The sequence below is a fragment of the Cyanistes caeruleus genome, chromosome 5 (assembly GCF_971803275.1).
Source record: "Cyanistes caeruleus chromosome 5, bCyaCae1.hap1.1, whole genome shotgun sequence".
Classification (NCBI taxonomy): domain Eukaryota; kingdom Metazoa; phylum Chordata; class Aves; order Passeriformes; family Paridae; genus Cyanistes; species Cyanistes caeruleus.
Window position 1 is genome coordinate 12,322,495 of NC_141705.1, and position 18,684 is coordinate 12,341,178.

The 18,684-nt window shown below is 36.7% G+C and overlaps 1 protein-coding gene across 5 annotated transcripts in view; it reads left to right on the plus strand.

The window, feature by feature from the left end:
* JAKMIP1 (janus kinase and microtubule interacting protein 1) overlaps positions 1-18,684 on the plus strand; it is a 142,255-nt gene that overhangs the window by 3,619 nt on the left and 119,952 nt on the right. The window contains exon 2 of one of the 5 annotated variants that reach the window (XM_086889227.1): positions 5,261-5,324. The exons of the other annotated variants lie outside the window; for them this stretch is intronic. The gene's annotated coding sequence lies outside the window, so the exon portion shown is untranslated. The remainder of the gene's footprint in view (positions 1-5,260; positions 5,325-18,684) is intronic. 5 annotated transcript variants of the gene reach the window in all.

Consider the following 18,684-nt stretch of genomic DNA (forward strand, 5'->3'; position numbering starts at 1 on the left):
AAAACTTGGTTGGTTACTGCCTTACTTGCAGTATTTAATCTCTTTGTCTTTTAAGAATGGCAGCTGAAGAGAAGCTTCTGCCGTGTGCTGTGGTAGGTGAGGCCTTCCCCTTTTCCTCTCAACACAATCCAAGCTCATAGATCTGGCATTTAATTCCACAGCTACCTCTGAATTTGATGCATTCTTTCTTTACCATACAGGCTCTCAAACACATGCACAAATGCACATGAAGAGCCAGATGTATTTGGGAAGCTCCCACCTGGAGCTGTTAAGTTAGAGAGGAATGGATAAGGAGCTTGATGTAGTGAGGAATACAGTGCGAATTTTATTATTTTATTTTTGTTCTGTTAGTTCACAGAAACTTGTAGTCACTCTGTATCTTGTTCACAATGGGAAATTAAAATGAAGACAAATATATAGAGTGGTAATTTCTAATTTATCTTCATATTCTTGGTTTTAAGAGAGGGTTGCCTAATACACATTTTATAAAAATATAAACATACATACACATAAAATTGTTTTGGTGCTGTCCTGTTAACATGCTGAATAATCCAATAAACTGAAACCAGCTTCTGGAGAAGAAAGTCTTAAATTGAAGCAAAAATCACTTAAATTGTGAAATGTTTAGAAGTAATTAATAGACTTTTTTATAGTAGTTATGTCGTCCTCAAAATGCACAGTCAACATTGCTTTGCTTTGTTTTGACTTTGTTTTTAGTGGAAGTTGGCTGAAGGACATCTTTGCTTTGTTCTGATAATAAGTGAACTGGGATGTAAATATTAGTAATAGTGTTTCTTGAAGATTTTTTAAAAACTTACATATTTAATCTGCAAGCTGGCATTCTGTAATCAGTGTAAAATTAAGAAAGAAGCTATTTATATTTAATATATTTGTTGATGCATTGCTTACTTGTTCCCTGCTAAATGCTGAATGTAGCTACAACTGTAGGAGGATCAAGATGTCTCTCCTAACTCTTTGAAGTTTCTGTTCAGTTTTCTTCTCACTTTTAGCCCATCTTAACACCATGTTGCCTATTTTCTAGCACCCTACCGTGACATGAAGGGAAATGAGAGCTGTTTTACAAAGTATGTTTTCTCATATTTCCTAGTGCCATTTAAATTTAACTTGCATTTGACAAGACATTATTATTGAAAGCTTTGAGCTGCCCTTGTGATAGCTGTTACCTTTCCATCCAGGAAGGAAGTGTCAGTAGAGTCACACAACTGCATTTTGCAGTTTCACTTTTGATTTAGTGCTGATGCTAAGCATGTGCTGCAGGTGAAATGCTTGGCTTCCTGGTGTAACCTCAATAAATGGTGTCTCTTTGGCTATGGTCAGCATAGTTATCAGCCTTCATTATGGGCACTGTCTGCATATCTGATGACTTTGACTTTGCTGTGCAGGTGAGAAGGTGATTTTTTATTTTTTTCCTGTGAGTATAACATACTAAAATTTAATCCTAATATTATCTATTTATTTTAAGATGAGGTGAGCCAAGTGGCATGTGTTACTGTTGTTATTATTATTGTTTATATGGTAAGAATAAGTGTGAGCCATTGCAGAACAATCCTCTGTGCATTCTCCCAAAATTATCTTATTCCTCTTCCTCAACAGTCAGAGCAAGGAACGTCATATCTAACTAAAGTAGACTATTTTACTAAGACTTTCCAAAATGTCACTGGTTATGAGGCTGACATTTTATTTTCTATTTCTGTTTTCTATCTAGAGCAGTAGCCAGCATCTTTATTTACTGCTCTGTAATGCTTCTGTTTATGCAAAAAAGTGTCCAATATTTTGCATTTCTTCTCACTAGCTCGCATTTGAAGTACCAACCAAAGGTAGAAGCCTTGTTTCCTTGTGAACTGCTAATTCTCTGAACAAGCTTATTATCCATGTTTATAAATACTTGTGGTGATGTGATACATGTCTACCCTGAGTCTAAACAGGACATGTTTCTAGGGTGAAGGTTTTACTTTGTGAATGCGGTTCTCATTCTCTTTGAGTCCCTAAGATGCAAGTACTTCTCTGATTTTGGAGGTGCTGCTTCCTGTAGTACTTCCTGCACTATTTGGATGTCCCTATCAGAATGGAGAGAGTGTGTTGGGAAGTGCTTCTTCTCTAAAGTACTTAGAAATGAGAAGTGAAATCCCAAAAATAGAGCTGTTTTTCAATATTAAGGTGTAAAACAGCACTTCCACAATGCTTTTACCTTACGTTGATATACTTGTTAGGTATAGACTATATTATAATTTAGTAATTTAGTGTGGCAGACTTTTATTTCTTATAAAAGAATTAATTTTTTTTTCCTCTTGAATCCCTGTCTAGACTCCCTAGTTTTTAAACAAAAACAAAAACAAAATTCTGAAAATACATTTTAACCTATCTTCTTATATTGATGTTCTTTGAGATGCATTCACTTCGAGAAGACTAAGTGATAACTTACCTGCACTATGGCAAAAGAAAATAATTCAGTTGACCAGTAAGGATGATGGACTTAATTCTCACAAAGGCAGACTTCATCTTCTCTGTGCAGTATAATCCTTCCCAAGATAATCATCCTATTAGCTTTTGCATGGGGCATTGGCCTCTATGACATTGGATGGGAGGGAGGATGGGATGCTGTGCCCAACATTTATTGTCTGTTCTGGTAATTCTGAGTTTTTAGTAAAATGACAAACCCTTACTAAAAACTTTAATTACATTTGCTGTAGCCTGGTTTCCTACGGAAATGAGCCTTAAATGCTTCTGCTGTCTCTGAGTCCCGTATGACTAATTTCTGCATTTGTTCGACAATTTCAAACTACATATGTGAAATTGTTGAAGTCTTGAAGATAAATCTCCTGCTCCAGAACTTAAGATGTATATGCTTGATTGTGAAGGTTAGATGAGCCTTTTTTGTATTTTTGGTCAAGTTTCACTGATGAATGGTATGAACTTGTATTTTTTTGCAATGAGTAACCTTGAAAAATGAATCTTTTTGACTGTTTTGTTCCTACAACTCATTATATCCCTTTGGACTCATTATATTCCTTTATTAATGTTTTCTAGATTGGTTTGGTGGTAGGGTTTTTGTTTGTTTATTTTGGGTTTTGTCTGGCTTTCTTCAGATTTTTTTAATAGATTGCCATCATATCCTGAAATTTCTCAGAATTTTTTAGATTCTGTATTTGACCAGCCAGGAGGTTGGAGCTATTACTATCTCTTGTAGCAAAACCCCAAAGCTTTCCTGCATTCAGCTAACTGTACCAACGCTGCCTTTATGTCAGTAACAAATACTTTGTTTATATATTATTGCTTGGTTTTTTGGGTTTTTTTTTTTTTGTGGTTTTTTTTTTTTTTTTTTTTTTTTTGCTACTGTCCGCTATGTATGAAGGCCTGAAAGATTTTTAGTATTTTTTGAACTTTTTTTGCTCCATCTTTTCACCTTTGCCTTTCCTAGATGATATGTAGTCTAAGAAGTAGATGCCTGCTTCTGCATCAAAAAGGGAACCATGACCACATCCATAGCTAGATATATCTCAGCTAGATTTAGTCTGTCTATTTAGTGAGCTATTAGGAATTTAGGTATTGAGTAAAAAACTGTGTTTTTTAAAAGTAAAAATTTAAATACTGAGAATTTTGTGTGTACTCAGAAAATACTCCTAGCATTAGATAAATCTGTTTGTAGAGACAGCCTATCTGATGAATCAGGTAAAATAGAAGATTCCTGCATACTAGCACTTAAACATAATTGCATAATAACAATAAATTATGCTTTACAAGAGGATGTGTTGGAGATGTGTCTCATTTAAATAGTGTTTAAGTTCTAATCACAGTACTTAGTGTACTTATTATATGTATATTGTCCAGGAACTGAGGAAAGGCTAATTCTTCAAAAAGAACAAAAGCAGCACAGGATTCCAATTATTTGCTGTTTCTTCACACAAAGCAGAGAAGCATCTAAAACCTTTAGAGGGATGTGTTCCCTTATCACTTGAGGTAATAAATACAGTGCATTTCTTAAGATTTAGATCTATAAGTATAAAATCAGTAAAGCAGAGCTGTAAATATCATGATTGTCAGGAATGATAATTCTAAACTGCAGAAAACCCCTCCAATATATACTGCATGTTCACTCTTTCATATCCAGTCCAGTATGTCTAGCCTTTGGATATCTGATGCAAAAATGCACTGGTGCTTCAGCTGCCATAATCAGCTGTAACTTGCATGTGGATTAAGGGAGCTGGAAAAAAATCCATGGTCCTTTACTGGAATGCAGTAATTGCCAGCTCCTTACGGGGAGGTGGGACCAAATGTGTGAATCTATCACAGCATGAAGCTTAGATCTGCAGAATAACTCTCCTGCTCTAGTTATTTCATATACTCTGGAATAACGTCTCTGTTTCTCAAGGAAATTATTTTTATTAGTATATAAATATAGCAGAAGGAAAAATTAAAATGGATGCTATATTCTGAACTGTCTGTAGGTAAGTAACTATTTCCTTGGTCAGTCTTCCTGTGAAAACAAGTCTGAAGAAGCTGTATAGGAAGTAGATAAGTCAAGAATGGTGAGAAATATGCAGAAGGAAATGAGTGAGTTAAAAGAATATGCTGCAGAGAAAATAAGAAAGAGTGGGTGTCTCTGTAGGCAGCTTTGTTGATGTCAAAGTGCTACATGTTCTTATTTTGTTGTGCTTTGTCGTGATGGAGGAGTACATGTTCTGCACAGATTAAGCCATGTCATTCTGTTTTCTGATTTTTTTTTTTTTTTAATGTGGAAGGAATCATTAAGTTTGAGATACATTCTTTGACAATGAAACTGTGAAATGTGAAACTCATATTTTTGGGGGTTTCAAAATACACAAACCATTTTTTTCTTTTTCCTGTTTCATATGGCCTGAGATGCGCCCCACCCTGTGGGTGATACAAATGTGTGTCATGGCTTCTCCCTTGCAAAGGCTGCCGATTTTTAAGTAGAAAAATAAGAACCCTCTTGATACTGACTCATTTGATTCTGATCTCAGCTACAGTCTGTATAACGGGGATCCAGCATCCATACATTTATTACCCTTATTGCATGAGTTCTGAATTTACACTGGATGTAAATAACAGCCAGTCTAGGCAGTGAGGTTGACAGTAGGAATTATACTCATTGTGACCCTGACCTCTGTGCATGGGAAGAGCTGCTACAGTTTTGGGGCTTTGATTACATATATATCATTCTTTAATCAGCAGTAAATAACCTGCGGTGAAGTCTAAAGTTTGGATTTTTTTTCCTCAGCTTTTAGCATGGCCCATGCTGCAGATGTTTCTGACTGATGAAACCTGCCCTGTAAAGTGGGACTGTAAGTAGGTGCTTGTATGTATTGTAAGGATTTTAGCAGACAAATGTGACTTTGGAACCACGGGAGAAAAACTTAGTGATTGAAGAAGTGCACAGACCTTCTTCTGTGGTACTAACTCTTTATATTAATATAAAACTAACACAGTGCACTTATGAATTACGGTGTCAATAAATATAATCAAGTTGTAGTTCTGAGACTCATTGAACTTAGCTGTGAACATCCATGTAACAAAGCTTTGTATTATCTGTTCCTGTGTTTTTAGGACCTAGGACCTTAGTTTTGTTTTCAGATCACATGCCAAGCCCTTTAATTTGAATTGCCCTAGAACTTACTTCTTAGCATTTTTCAGTAGGCTTCAGTGTTCAGGAGCTCTGTTCTTCATCCACTGATGCATTTGACCTCCAGCTGTGTGTGCTGTCTATTTGAGTCTGTTCTCTTTGGTGGCAGACCTCAGACCTGGGTGAAGTTTTCCAGAAGGTGGAGACAACATGTAGAAGGCTCTGTAGATGCACAAGCAATGATTCTGTGTTTGTTTCTGAACTTGGAGTTGTTGACTGATCATGAAGGAGATCTTCTGTGTGCTAACCTGGCAGACCACAGTTCCTGGCTAAGTGTTTTTTCCTGTGTTGGTAATTGCTGTAGACTAGATAAACTGATACTTTGGGTGCAGGACAAGGGGGTATATTCTAACTGCATCCCAGTCCCTAATAGGTTTTGGATGACAAGAAATGGCTGTGCCTTTGGAGCAGGGGAATTCTTGCAGTGTGTGCATGCAGTGTTTCTGTCATTGTTGCCAGTGAGATGGCTAAGGCAATAAAGAAGGCAGTGAGTGTTGCCCTCAAAGTGCTGGTTTATCAGTTCAGTACAAGTCTGTGAGCCATCAGCTGGATATTTGGAAGTGACTGTTTGGTGCAAGGCTGCAGTGAGTAGTGCAGGTGGTGGGTGCTCCTGCCTACTAAAAAAATGAAGAGTCGGTTTTGAGACTGATCTGTCTGAGTCTTTCTGAGTAACTCTGTCAGTAATGTGTATCCCTACAGCTTCCATGTTTTGTGGAGCACATAAGCAGGGAAAATAATGCTTTTGCTTCGGTAGCTCTTAGCAGACCTATATCATTGTGGAAATCCTCAGATATGCATTGGTTGTCAAGGTCTTACCTGTTTTTGGCAAATAAGATTTAACTTTCTCTAAGTAACTTATCAGATTGTCTTAATGTTCTGAGAACTTTGGTGTTAATTTCTGCTGTGGCTTTTAAATCTGTGCTTGGCTCCAGGGTGTTTGGTGGAAATGCTGCATGTCACATGCATTTAGGTGGCTGAAGGTGCTGCATGCAAACACCATTGGTAGGGGATCATGGCCATTGCTGTCCTTGTTGTAACTTGCTGTGCAAAGAGCACATATGCAACTCCAGAGGAAAAAAGGCCTCACTCTTTGTAACAGTGGCTTTTATAAAGACAGAGACGAGAAACATTTCATCTTAACATAAATTTGGGAGAGGTGAGAGTCAACCTGATTGTGTTCTTGATCTTTTGTAGTAAACTGGAGGTACGTCCTCCACATAGGCTTTATCTGGATATCAACTTAGAGACCTGGGGTACACTGGAGCTCTGTCTTGGGACACTTCTGGAGTAAAACATAAAAAGTGTGCTAGACTGGACAAACAAAACATCAAGAGCAGAGGGATGACTTGAAACACATGTTAAAACTCCTGAGTAAGGCTTCTGTGACTGTTAATAATTTCTCCTCTATGGAAAACTCCCAAGTAGTTCTGGATTTTTTTCCCTATTTTTTTTTAGGTAAGTATTTTCAGTGTGCTCCACTGAGATGTTGTGACTCACTGACAGTAAAAATGATTCCCTTTGGAACCTGGTCCTGCACATGCCCTCACCATTTTCTGACTGCAGATCCCCTGGTCTGTTCCTGGTCTTCTTTCCTTGACCACTACTCTCCTTTTGACTTACAGCCAGTTAAACAAGACCAAATGCACTCTAGCTTGACATTCCTCTACAGAGACTTCAGAGTCTCCTGGATTAAGGAGTACTTAATTTTTCAGGTATTTTAAAGTATGTCCCAGCACCATTTTCTGTGCTGTATAAAGCTTATAGATCCCATTGGAGCAGTATGTTCTGTGATTCTCTGGTTAGCTAATATTCTGCTTTGTGGTATCTAGGATTGTTTGACTTAGGTGAGCAAGATGTTGGAGAAATGGTGGCAGAAGACTTAAATGCTGTTTAAATAAACATAAACTAATAAACACTGAGTCCAAGAGGAATTTGGAAATGAGTTGCAGGAAATCCTGACTTGTAGAGCTGTAGAGTGGCACAGAAGACTGTCAACCCTTGGTTCTGTCATCTGGGCTTCAAACTAGACTGGGTAGTACCTATGCAGGTGTGAAAATGAAGCTTTATCCTGTCCTGGCAAGCAGGTTGGTTCAAAGGCAGCTCTGTGTTGGCAATATCTTTTCTGCATTTAGCAAATGCAGAAAAAAATATATATTATAATTATTTTTTTTTTTTGCTAATATACAGCTTAGAGCAAACTTGCACTGTAGTATGCAATATTGGTCTCAGTGGGACTGTCAGGTTAAAAAAATGTTTTTGTTTTGGCAATTCATAGTTTCAAGCAAATCAATTAAATATCAGAGCTTCACTACTTAAGCAGTTCCATTAAATTTTGTGTTTCTTTCTCTGGTTTTGTAATGTTGAAGTAGACTGCTGTGGTCTTTGTGTTGAAAATAATGTAAGCAATCAATTTTTTTGTTTGACAAGAAATGAAAGCAAGCACTTCTAAGAACATTGGGTTTTATGGGGGCCTTAACTTGCAGTATGTGGCCAGACTTGCATATTTGAGTGATTTTTTTTCCTTGGGTATGCCTGTAGTGATGCTGAGCAATATAGTTCAGAACTGATGTCGATATCACTGCAGCTAGCAAAGAGACAATCTGCCAGCTGGATCAGAATTTGACTCTGCTTCTGTTCCTAAGTATATGTGTGGGGAATAATAGTCTCTGTGCAGAGATTTATTTCATCTTTTAATGCCAAGGGAATATGAATTCCTGCGTCTGTGTTTGGAGTGCTGGCTACGGAAGTATGTCAAGGAGACAAAACTATCATCCTGTTCCTGATAAGGCAACAAGCAGTGTACTGAAAACTGATGGTTGTTTAGTTACTGTTCTGCCTATCCACATGGCAGGAAAGGAATAAATTCCTTTGTCATCCTTCTGAACAAGATACTGAGCCAGTAGGAAGATGCCACGTTCATAGTGTTAATCTGTAAGTTGGAACTCAGCTTTGCGTTTTCTAACCTGGCTAAAAGTCATTCTGTTTTTGATAAGTAGACTTTATATGCTGATGTTTTATGTCACTGTACAATAATCTGCATATTACTGTATACCTAGATATGCTTCCTCTCTTTTCTTCAGAGCATGATTTCTCACTTACTGAGGTTTTCTTCCTTCTTTATTCATGAAGCACCTAAGCCTCCTGTGTAACTTGAATTTCAGCTCTTTCTGGTATGTGTTTCATTCTGCATTTCCTTTTTACATAATTGCTTCTTTTCTTCCATTGAGATTATCTTTCTTTGTAGGATAGAATATGTATTTCAGTCTGCACAGATCATCTTACATTTGTGTAATGCACTTTCATGAATATTCATAATATGTCTTTATCTTATGCATTTGTAATAATAAATGTTAGTAATCAGATTCAAATTTACCTTTATAATGCCAAAGAAATATATTTTATAATAAATTTTACTGCTGCTAAGCATGGAATTTAGCTTTCTGAATTCAACATGAGCTTTTTACTTAAAGATCTTGTCATGTTGGATGACTAAATTTCCAGAGTATTTACAGTGTTTTTGTTAAATGATTTTTTCTGAATTGCCCTTACATTAAGAAAAGTGACCTTTTCTTCTTTCTTTAAATAGAAAGCTACTTATTTTCTAATTTCTAATTTTTGCTTTTAGTGGGCTTGCTGCTGGCTCACTAATACCTTTTCTTTTTCTCTTTGAGTGAGTGCAACCACCCTTCTAAATTTTGAATATGTTATAAATACTTTATTCAGAGCTTGAGGCTCAGTCAGCATGCTGAGTCATTGTTTAATGCCAGGTTTTCTACTGTTTGAATTGCTTTCTTCTTGGACATACAGATTAGCTTTCTTGAGCTTGAGAAGAATGCTAAAAATCAGTCTTCAAGTTTATTGAAGTCACATTTATAGAAAATTAATTTTTAGACTTCTCCTTCTCATTCTTTCACCTCTTTGTACAGAATATGATGTACACAAGGATGTAGGCGCTTGTGAGATGGTTCAGTGCCCGGCTCCTTTTCTGCACTTCATCTGAATGACCGGGTCATTGGAGGAGGATTCACATCTCCCTCTCTCCCAGAGAGAGCTGCATTAAAATTAATGTAGTTGATGTGAACAACCAAGCCTATGACAAAATTTCTGCTGGATTGGAGGCCATTATTTGTTGTTTTCCTATCATTAAGTTTTTTATAAAGCATTTCAGTAAAATAAATGTAAACTCTTTATCTTTGAGGCACCTCTTTGTTTCCTTTGTGAAGAGCTAAATTAGTGCTAAAAGCACTTCCCACTGGACTTCAGCTTTAGCTTTGCAGGGAAATAATTAGCATTTGAAGCCAAGATACTATGTTTATGGTCTGTTGGCCTTGTTTGATTTTGGGAATGCCATGTCTCGACACTACTCTGCAGTATAGTTGCTCTGCTCTGAATCTTGAAATCTGTGGACCTGATATAAAAACAGAGAAAGGCATCCTAGTGCCCCAGAGAAAATGTGATGTTCAGAAAAAACATCTCTTTGAGCTGCATTTTTAGTGCTTTTCCTGTATATGCAGTATCAGCAGATATAGTGTGGAGGAAGAAACTAGTGACACTGAAATTTGAACTATTTTTATACATATATTTTTTGTGTTGGGATCATTTGTTGAGATGAACTTCAAGTGAAGAACCCTTTAAACCCAACCAAATCTGTAAACAACAGGAACTGAAGCTGTGTAATGCAGTGACATATTGAAAATTTTATTTTTAACTGTTTCTTCTTTTTTTACTAGTACTGTTCCTGTCCTTGTTTCTTACGTCACAGTTTTGAATTTCATGCTGTGCTTGATTTCAAGCAGTAGTATGACTGTTTCTGGCAGGGGGTTTCCAGTAGATGATTTATGTCAGAAAGCATGTTCTGAACAGCTTCATCCTTTTCCCTGCTCCTTTTCCCATCTATAATCTTAGTGTGGTGCTCTTCCCATACACCTTTTGTCACTACAGCTGTCTGTCAGCATGCAGGAGTGAACTGAACTGCTTTTAGCATTTCATTAATGGCACTTTTGATCAGCCGGCAGATGTTGCCGTGTGAGTGACGCTCGCCCTGGCCCTGCTGATCCCCATGTGCCATATGTGCCTGCTGGGCAGGTGGCAGGATGCAGGACCCTCAGCTGGGGAAGCCTGACTCTCAGAGGATGCTCTCTGAAAGATGAAGACATTTCTAAGATAGATGAGCAGCCTTGTCAGTAGAGTTTCAAGGCAAAAAGAGGCCACTGTGATAATAACTCACTTAATGTATAATTTGAGTCCTAAAGCATCTTTCAGTAACTTCTGCATGTGTTCATTGACTTGTAAATGCAGGCATCTGGTGTCTTTTTTTTAGTGAATGTTCTAGTACTGAAGAACTTAGCAATTTTTTTACTTACCTAGTTCCATTGACTACGTATTCCCCTGCCATAGGAATCTCTTATTTAATAACACTGACTATACTTATATAGCAAATATAACACAAATAAAGAGTCTGTGTTATAAATATAGGCTAAATTAAGCAGAAATTTATTTTTAGGTTACTGATTATATCGGTGATTGCCATGTTTAACAAGAGTACTCTTCATGCTATGCAGCAATTTTTACAATGAAATTGTACTCTCATCATTGAGTTGACATAAAAGAGCAGAGAACTTGCTGGCAGGCATATCTGGGTTAGTCTGCAGTAACTCATTAGAAGCTCCTAAAGTAGGATTACATAAATGGGACCTATCTTCTCAGGTTAAATATAGTTCTGTAGTTTAATCTAATATGTGGCTGCCATAAAATCTAAATAAAATCTACGTGTCAGCAGTATCAGTATCAGCTGTAGTCTGATTTGCCCACCTTTTCAGTGCTATGCTTCAAACAAGACAATCAAAACGTAAGATTCCATCTTTAAAGGAATTCAGTGTGAATTTTTTGCTGATATTTAGAGTGGGGTTTCAAAAATGAAGAAACTATCAAGTCAAACTGGAATAAACTTGAAATAGGTACATCACAATTTTTACTATTGTATCTTAAGTTATTAAAAGAATTACTTACTTTTCGTAATTTAGGATATAATTTTGAAGGGTATTTCAGCAAAAGTAGAGATTATATTAGTTATAAAAATCTGTAATATAAAATACATAATTTTGCATTGTTTCACAATCACAAAGAGAGCAAAGGAAATTTATTCGTTCTATAGGAATAGATAGATTCCCTTGGCCTCTTGCTTTGAACTGCTAGATTTGCACTCAAATTAGAAGTTCATGACATAGTTTATAAAAGCAGTGTTCCTTATTGAGATGTGGGTTATTATTTTTATTTTATATTGCTACTCTATGCTTCTATAATTATTTTTAAGCATAATTTTCTAGGGACATTATTTTCACTTCTGGTTACCGTTCAAAAGGCTGAAAAAAAACCCAAACAAAAAAAATACTCAAAAACGCCCTTTATCTAACATTAGAGTTCAGGTAGGTTCTTTGTAGGGGCTTACCTTGACCTACAGTCAGAAATAACATTTTTTCATACAGTTGGCAGGATGCATATTTGTGTGTGTTCATTTAGATGGACCTGTATATATTACTGGTTATATACAGGAGTCACATAGATTGAAAAGATTCTTGCCACTGACTTGCATTAACATTTTGATCTCAAAAAGCCTTTTTTTGGCACTGTGAAGTTCTTTTTGAATGATCTTTATGGTCCCTTCCAACCCAAACCAGTCTATGATTGTAAGCAGGACTGAACTTCACAGTGCTGAACTCTTCAGCTTCCCTCTTACACCATGAGCTGCATTTCTTAGTGTAGCCTTGCATTTTATCTGTGAATGTGTGGGGGCACAACAGAGCTGAAGTTTTGTTCTGTTGCCAGTGCCACGTCTGCTGAAGGTGGCCATGCACATCTAGAACGGAGCATGGTTTGAAATGAGTGAGAGCCTTAGCTGAAGACATAACGAGCATAATTCATATTTATAATTGCTGTTGAAATTTTTTTCAACATAAACTTGTATAAATGTGTGCAAGTCTGATAAGATTATCCTGTGTCCACCAAGTACAGTCCAGTTATAAGTTCAGGTCATAGTAGTGAATTTATTTCTAATAAACCAAATCTGTGAGTAACAGGGAATCTCAGTCCTTTTAATTCACTGCTGCAAGTAAATTCTCTGGGTTTTATATATTATTGCATCCTAAACAGATTGTTTACATTAATTAGAACATAAAGTAATTAATTTCATTTTCTTAATTTGCTAATGAAAAGGAAATTTTTTATTGGCCTTAAGTCTTTATTTTAAAGACTGTGGAAATCATACATGGTATATGTAGAATAAACCAAATTCTCACAGGAGTATTTCCTTTAGAAACACCTAATAGTTTTTATGATAGTCTTCTAAACAGTGAAATAAAGCTGTATTATGCCATGCATTAGAAATATAAAAAGAAAGGGACAATATTTTTGGTGTACATCAGGGGTTTTTTGGTAGAAAGAAGCTGAGGTATTATGGAACAATAGTAAAAAAATGTGCATTTTTGCTAAATAACAATGAGAAATTTAGTACTTGAGACCAAGCACAGCTTGTTATAATGTATTTTCATGAGAACTTTCCTAAATCTAGTGTTGAAGATCAGTACTGGAGAAAATGTGGTGTTTTTTAAAAACTTGTGTGAGACAAATATACTTGGCTATTGTAACACATTCTGTTTCCATTGGCTTTAAAATTCTTTTTTAATCCTCACCTATAAGGGAAATAAAAAAAAAAACCTTAAAAATAGAAAGGTTTTATTTTTAAATAACTTCTTTTACAAACACTTTTTATTTAAAACAGATTTCCTTATTTTTTCCTGTATTTGAATTATTTTGCCAGGCACAGAGCAGCATTTGGAAGGACTTCTAATTAACCAGTAAACTTTAAACAATTTTGGCTTTTTTGTTAGATTCCCAGAAAAACTTCTCAGATTGCATCTGAAAATACAGCTGATACTTCCATTGCTTCCTATTGAATTTTAGTTACTTTGAACAAGGACTACCCTGTACTATTAATTCTAGCTTTGTTGTCAAGGCAATTAATGTGATAATGCATCCAGTATGTTCTAGCATGTGTTAAAAGTATTGTAGACATGTGACATATGCTTTAACAAGATGTGGCTTTGCTAGTTTGAGTCTGTCTCTCTTTGAGCTTTTTATCTGTACCAGCTTAGGTTGGGTTTTTTTCATCTGGACAAGACTTGCAGTATTTTCAGAGCTGTGTTTTTGGTCCCTAGAGAAACACAGCATGTTTATGTGACAAGCAGTCATATTTTCAGCTAGGTTTTCCTTGCATTTCTGGAATTTCAAGTAATAATAGTTGTTAATGCTGTAAGTAAACTGTTTTGTCCAGATTAACTTTGAAATTGATTACTTTTCAACTAACACTGTAATTAATGCTCTTAGTATATTTGGGTGTATGTTTAATACTTGATGGATGCTCTAGAAATAAGTACCATAATAATAATAAAATTATTGCCAAAGAATTTCTGTTTTGGAGTAGGAAAATGAACGCAAATTGCCCACTGTGGTCTGTGAGGAACGTCTTGCTGTCAAAATACTTTGCAGATGTTACTATGAAGACACCTTCTATCGGAAGTCAATTTGTCTAACTTACATTTGAAATTATTTAGAGTACAGTATTTGCCATGTGACGCATGGATTAGTAATAGGGTTGCAAAGCCACAAGTTTCATATTTAAGTTAGAAAATGTGGACAGAAGCTGTAAGAGAGCGGTTTGTAAGCCAGAGAGCAGCTGTATTTCTGTCTAGAATTTCTCAGGCAGAAGAATGTGTAGATGAGCTGCATTGAATTGCTGTTGTGTGCGTTAGGTAGTTACTAAATGCATCAGATTTACTGTTCATGGGCAGTAATTTCTATTTCTTAGAAGTCTTGGCTTGCTCACTATATGTCATTTTTTATATTATTGGCTGATATGCAAATTATTTCTAGTCAGGAAAAGTGAAAATATTCAGGTAAAATCCAGGTCACAGCTGCCTTACTTTGTGTTTTATATCTCTAGTTCAAAATGGTCCTTGCTGTGAGACAGACCTTCTCTATTGCTTTTTGCTGACTGTTTCATATGTGTCTTGCTTTTGGTGATATAATTAGAGTTCCACTGAACTGCAGCACTTGCAACATTTTTTTAGTGTAAAATAAATTTCATTTTTAAAAAAAATGTATTTATCTCTCTCAAGATTACCTGAGTTTAAATAACATATGTATATCTGTCTCTCTAAGTTTATTGCTATGATAGCAGTTCAGAAGATCTCCATCTTATCTTCTGACTTCAGGTTTTGTAATGTTTGTAAATACACTGTGTCAATGGGCATGCTTGGATTGTGGCCTGAATATCAATTTGTCTTCCCTTCACTTAACACCAAGATGGGTATTTGTTAAAATTCCCAGATCATGGTGACTTTATTGGGCCAGAGAGCAGGAAAAGAACTGCAATGGACAGTATGGACATAGAATTTTGATTTGTGTAAAAGTATGAGTGACAAAAATAGCAGCAACCAAAATATGTAAAGGGCTTAGAATTTTATGTGTTACCTTTTCTAGCATACCGTCATCATTCTGTAGCTTTCAACACTATTTTGCTGAACTACTGACTGAAAGGTTTGCACCTCTCAGTGTGTTTCATCATCATCATCATCATCATCATCATCATCATCATCATCATCATCATTATCATCATTTTGAATTCCTTCTTTGCTATGGTTCAGAAGGATAAAAAAAGTTAATTTTTGAGACACAACTTGTCTTTTTTTGGGTCATCCTACTTAGTCCTAGAATCTGTTAATTTCTGTCCTTATTATATCTTACCAAGTCATACTACTGCTTTCTCAATTATCCTGTTAGTTTCCTTTTGCATTACTCTATAAATGTCTTGCTGGTATTGGAAAATCCAACAGTAGGTGCAGAACTCTGGGAGAAGAGGGCAGTGCAGATGGTGAAAGCCATGTGAGGAGCAGCTGAGGGCACTTGGTCTGTTCAGCTGGAGGAGACTGAGGGGAGACCTCCCCTCTGTAACTTCCTCATGAGGGGGAGATGAGGGGAAGACACTGATCTCTTCTTTGTGGTAACAGTGACAGGACCCCAGGGCCTGAAGTTGTGTCGGGGGAGGTTTAGGTAGGGTGTCAGGAAAAGGCTCTTCTCCCAGAGAGTGGGTGGGCACTGGAACAGACTCCCCAAGGAAGGAGTCACAGCACCAGCCTGACAGAGCTCAAGAAGAGTTTAGACAATGCTCTTGGGCACACAGTGTGACTCCTGGGGATGATCATGTGCAGGGCCAGGAGCTGGGCTCAATGATCCTGATGGATCCTTCCCAATTCAGCCTAGAATATTATTCTATGACGGTACCATCTAATGCCCAAACAAATTACATTGATCCTCTTTCTTCAATCTCTCCTCTTTCTAGAAATCCCTGTAGTGTTTCTAAGTAACTGATAACAGTGGGAATTCTTGGAATGGTCTGTCCACTTTAGATGATTTAAAATTCCATTTGCCAAATGCATCTATTTATTGCAAATGTAAAAGGTTGAGGACACAGTTAACAGTGTTTTGGAACAGGGAGTAAGTTAAATGGTCTTAATTTCTTCCTTCAAACAAGAATGATGACTAGAAAGTGCCACTTGTTAGGTAGGAATTTTGCCTAAAATCAAAATAATGTCAAAATTGGTCCTTGGGTCTGTTTGCAACAAGTTTTAAACTGCAATTAATTGTATTTCTCATAATTTATGTCTAATTTTATATTTGCAGCTTGATCACTGTGGGTATATATAGATACGGAAAAAATTATCACATCTCTTGGACTATGAGTTTTTAAATTAAAAGAAAAACAAACCTATATGGGCTGTTGGACATTAAAATGTCACTAGATATTTAGTAGGCAGAATTGGATGAAAAACTGTTAAGTGTCTGCTGATACAGTTTAGACCTTCATTTTATAAAAGTTTTGGAAGCCAACACTGTGATGGAAAGAGGTTTTCCTCCTCCCCTGCCATACCCAATCTCTTTTTCTCTGCCAAACTCTCCCTTGTGCTGGCCCCAGCATTTTACAGATTACAAGAAGAATTGGCTCAGAGAGAAAGGAGTAAATGTTAAAGACATAGAGTAGGGAAAATGCCTCACTTTTAGCTTGAATTTGTTCTCTCTTTTGGTTTACCACAGCTGTGCTGGCTTAAGGTAGGTGCAGAATTATTTCTTTTTAAGGTTTACGTTGGCTTAAAATGTCGATGAAACCATAGCCTTAATTGCAGCAAATTGCAAGGAAGGGAATGAGCACCTGTCACTGTGCATCCTTGTAGGGATTACCACTGATACTGCTGACCAGAAACCTCAAGATATATATATATATTTATATAAAAGATATATATCATACCAAGATATTTTCTTCAGGCACATGCCTTAGCTTTCATTTCCTATATCCTATTCCTCTGCCCTTTTCTGGTGTTAATCATGACCACTTCCCACAAGAACAGCAGGGAAATAGGTGGCTTAATTTCTGATGTTCCACAGCAGCCCTTGCTGAGTTTAATAATTTTCACTGCGTCTGTGCTGTGTTCTGCACAGCTGTGACCGTGTGTGCTTCTGTAAATGTCGGTGTGATGTTGCAGGACTGATGGACTCTCTGCAGCCACAGCAGTGGGTCGTTCCAACACAGCCATCAGTGGCTTCTGCTCCAGTGAGGCCGTGGGGAAAGGCTGCACTCACAGACACAGGGAACTACCCAGACCTAAAGGTGAAATTCTTAAAATGTCTGCATAGTAACTTGCACTCTGGAAGGGTCTGGGTTTGTGTGTTCGTAGGTGTTGAATTTTTCCAAGTTAATAGAGACTTTATTTATTGCTAAACTAGTCACTCTTCACCTGCTTTTAACTTAATCTGTGTCACCAAAGGGAACCATAGCAGTAAGTGTTTCTTACTAAGAAATGCTGGCAAATTGGTTGCCTTGAGAAATGCAATTACTCATGCAATTCAAAAAAAAAAAAATATTTTTTGCTCACAAATAGCATCAGTGAAAGAGGCAGTAGAGGCCTTTTCTGTGTCTGTACAAGTCTTTTGTTCAAATCAGAGCTAACCATAGAACTACCATTAAAAATATTACAGGATGCCAGTTTTCTATTGAAACTAGGTCACTTTGTATAAAATAATTAAAGATTTATTGGTCTTTAGGGAAGGATCTAGATCTCTAGGCTAATGTTTGGGGCTCTCAGTGGAGAAAAATGAATTAGTCATTTGCTGGGAAACCATTACAATCATTATAATTGTGTGAAGGGCTGTTACAATATGGTCTTTCAACTGCACCTGAAGATTAAAAAAATCAACACCTGCTTTATTTTTTAAATAAAGGCCATGGGGATCTGAACCACAAAGGGGATTTAGGGCTGTATTATTAAGTGGAGATGCCTGCTGTAAGAAATTTTAGTCACAGAAATGCAGCTTACTGCCTGTTTTCTGCTGAGGATTGTGTAGAGAAGAAATTGAGGACTTTCCCCCTTACTGTAAAGGCAGAGGAAAGGCCCAAGGCTGCATATTCTGGATGTTTTGTGACGTTGCAATTGCCAAACCCTCTGCAGGTCTACACTGAAATCATTAACTGAAATGTAATAAAATCACCATTATTATGTTGCACCTTCCAGCAGTCCAGTGTACTGCCACCTCAAATATTCACAATATTCTTTCAATTAGAAGCCTTGTCTATTTTTTTCCTTCTCAATAAGAGCTTCTGGACCATCTTGGAAACCATTACTGTTTTTCTCCAATATTTGCTTAAATGACAGCAACTTGAATACTGGGAGTACTTATAACCTAAGATGTTTACTTTTCACTGAACTTAATTCACTGGGCAATGGGTGGTGGTGTTACCTGGTGTGAAACAAGCCAATAATTGCAGACTTGTGAGAGACAGTGACTGTTTATTTCAGGGTTTCACAAGCATGGGTGCTCAGTGGTATTCCACAAATCAAACACAATAACTATCAAAACCTTTTACTGTTTATACATTTCAGCATACAAAGGCATTAATGTTTATTGGCTGGAAG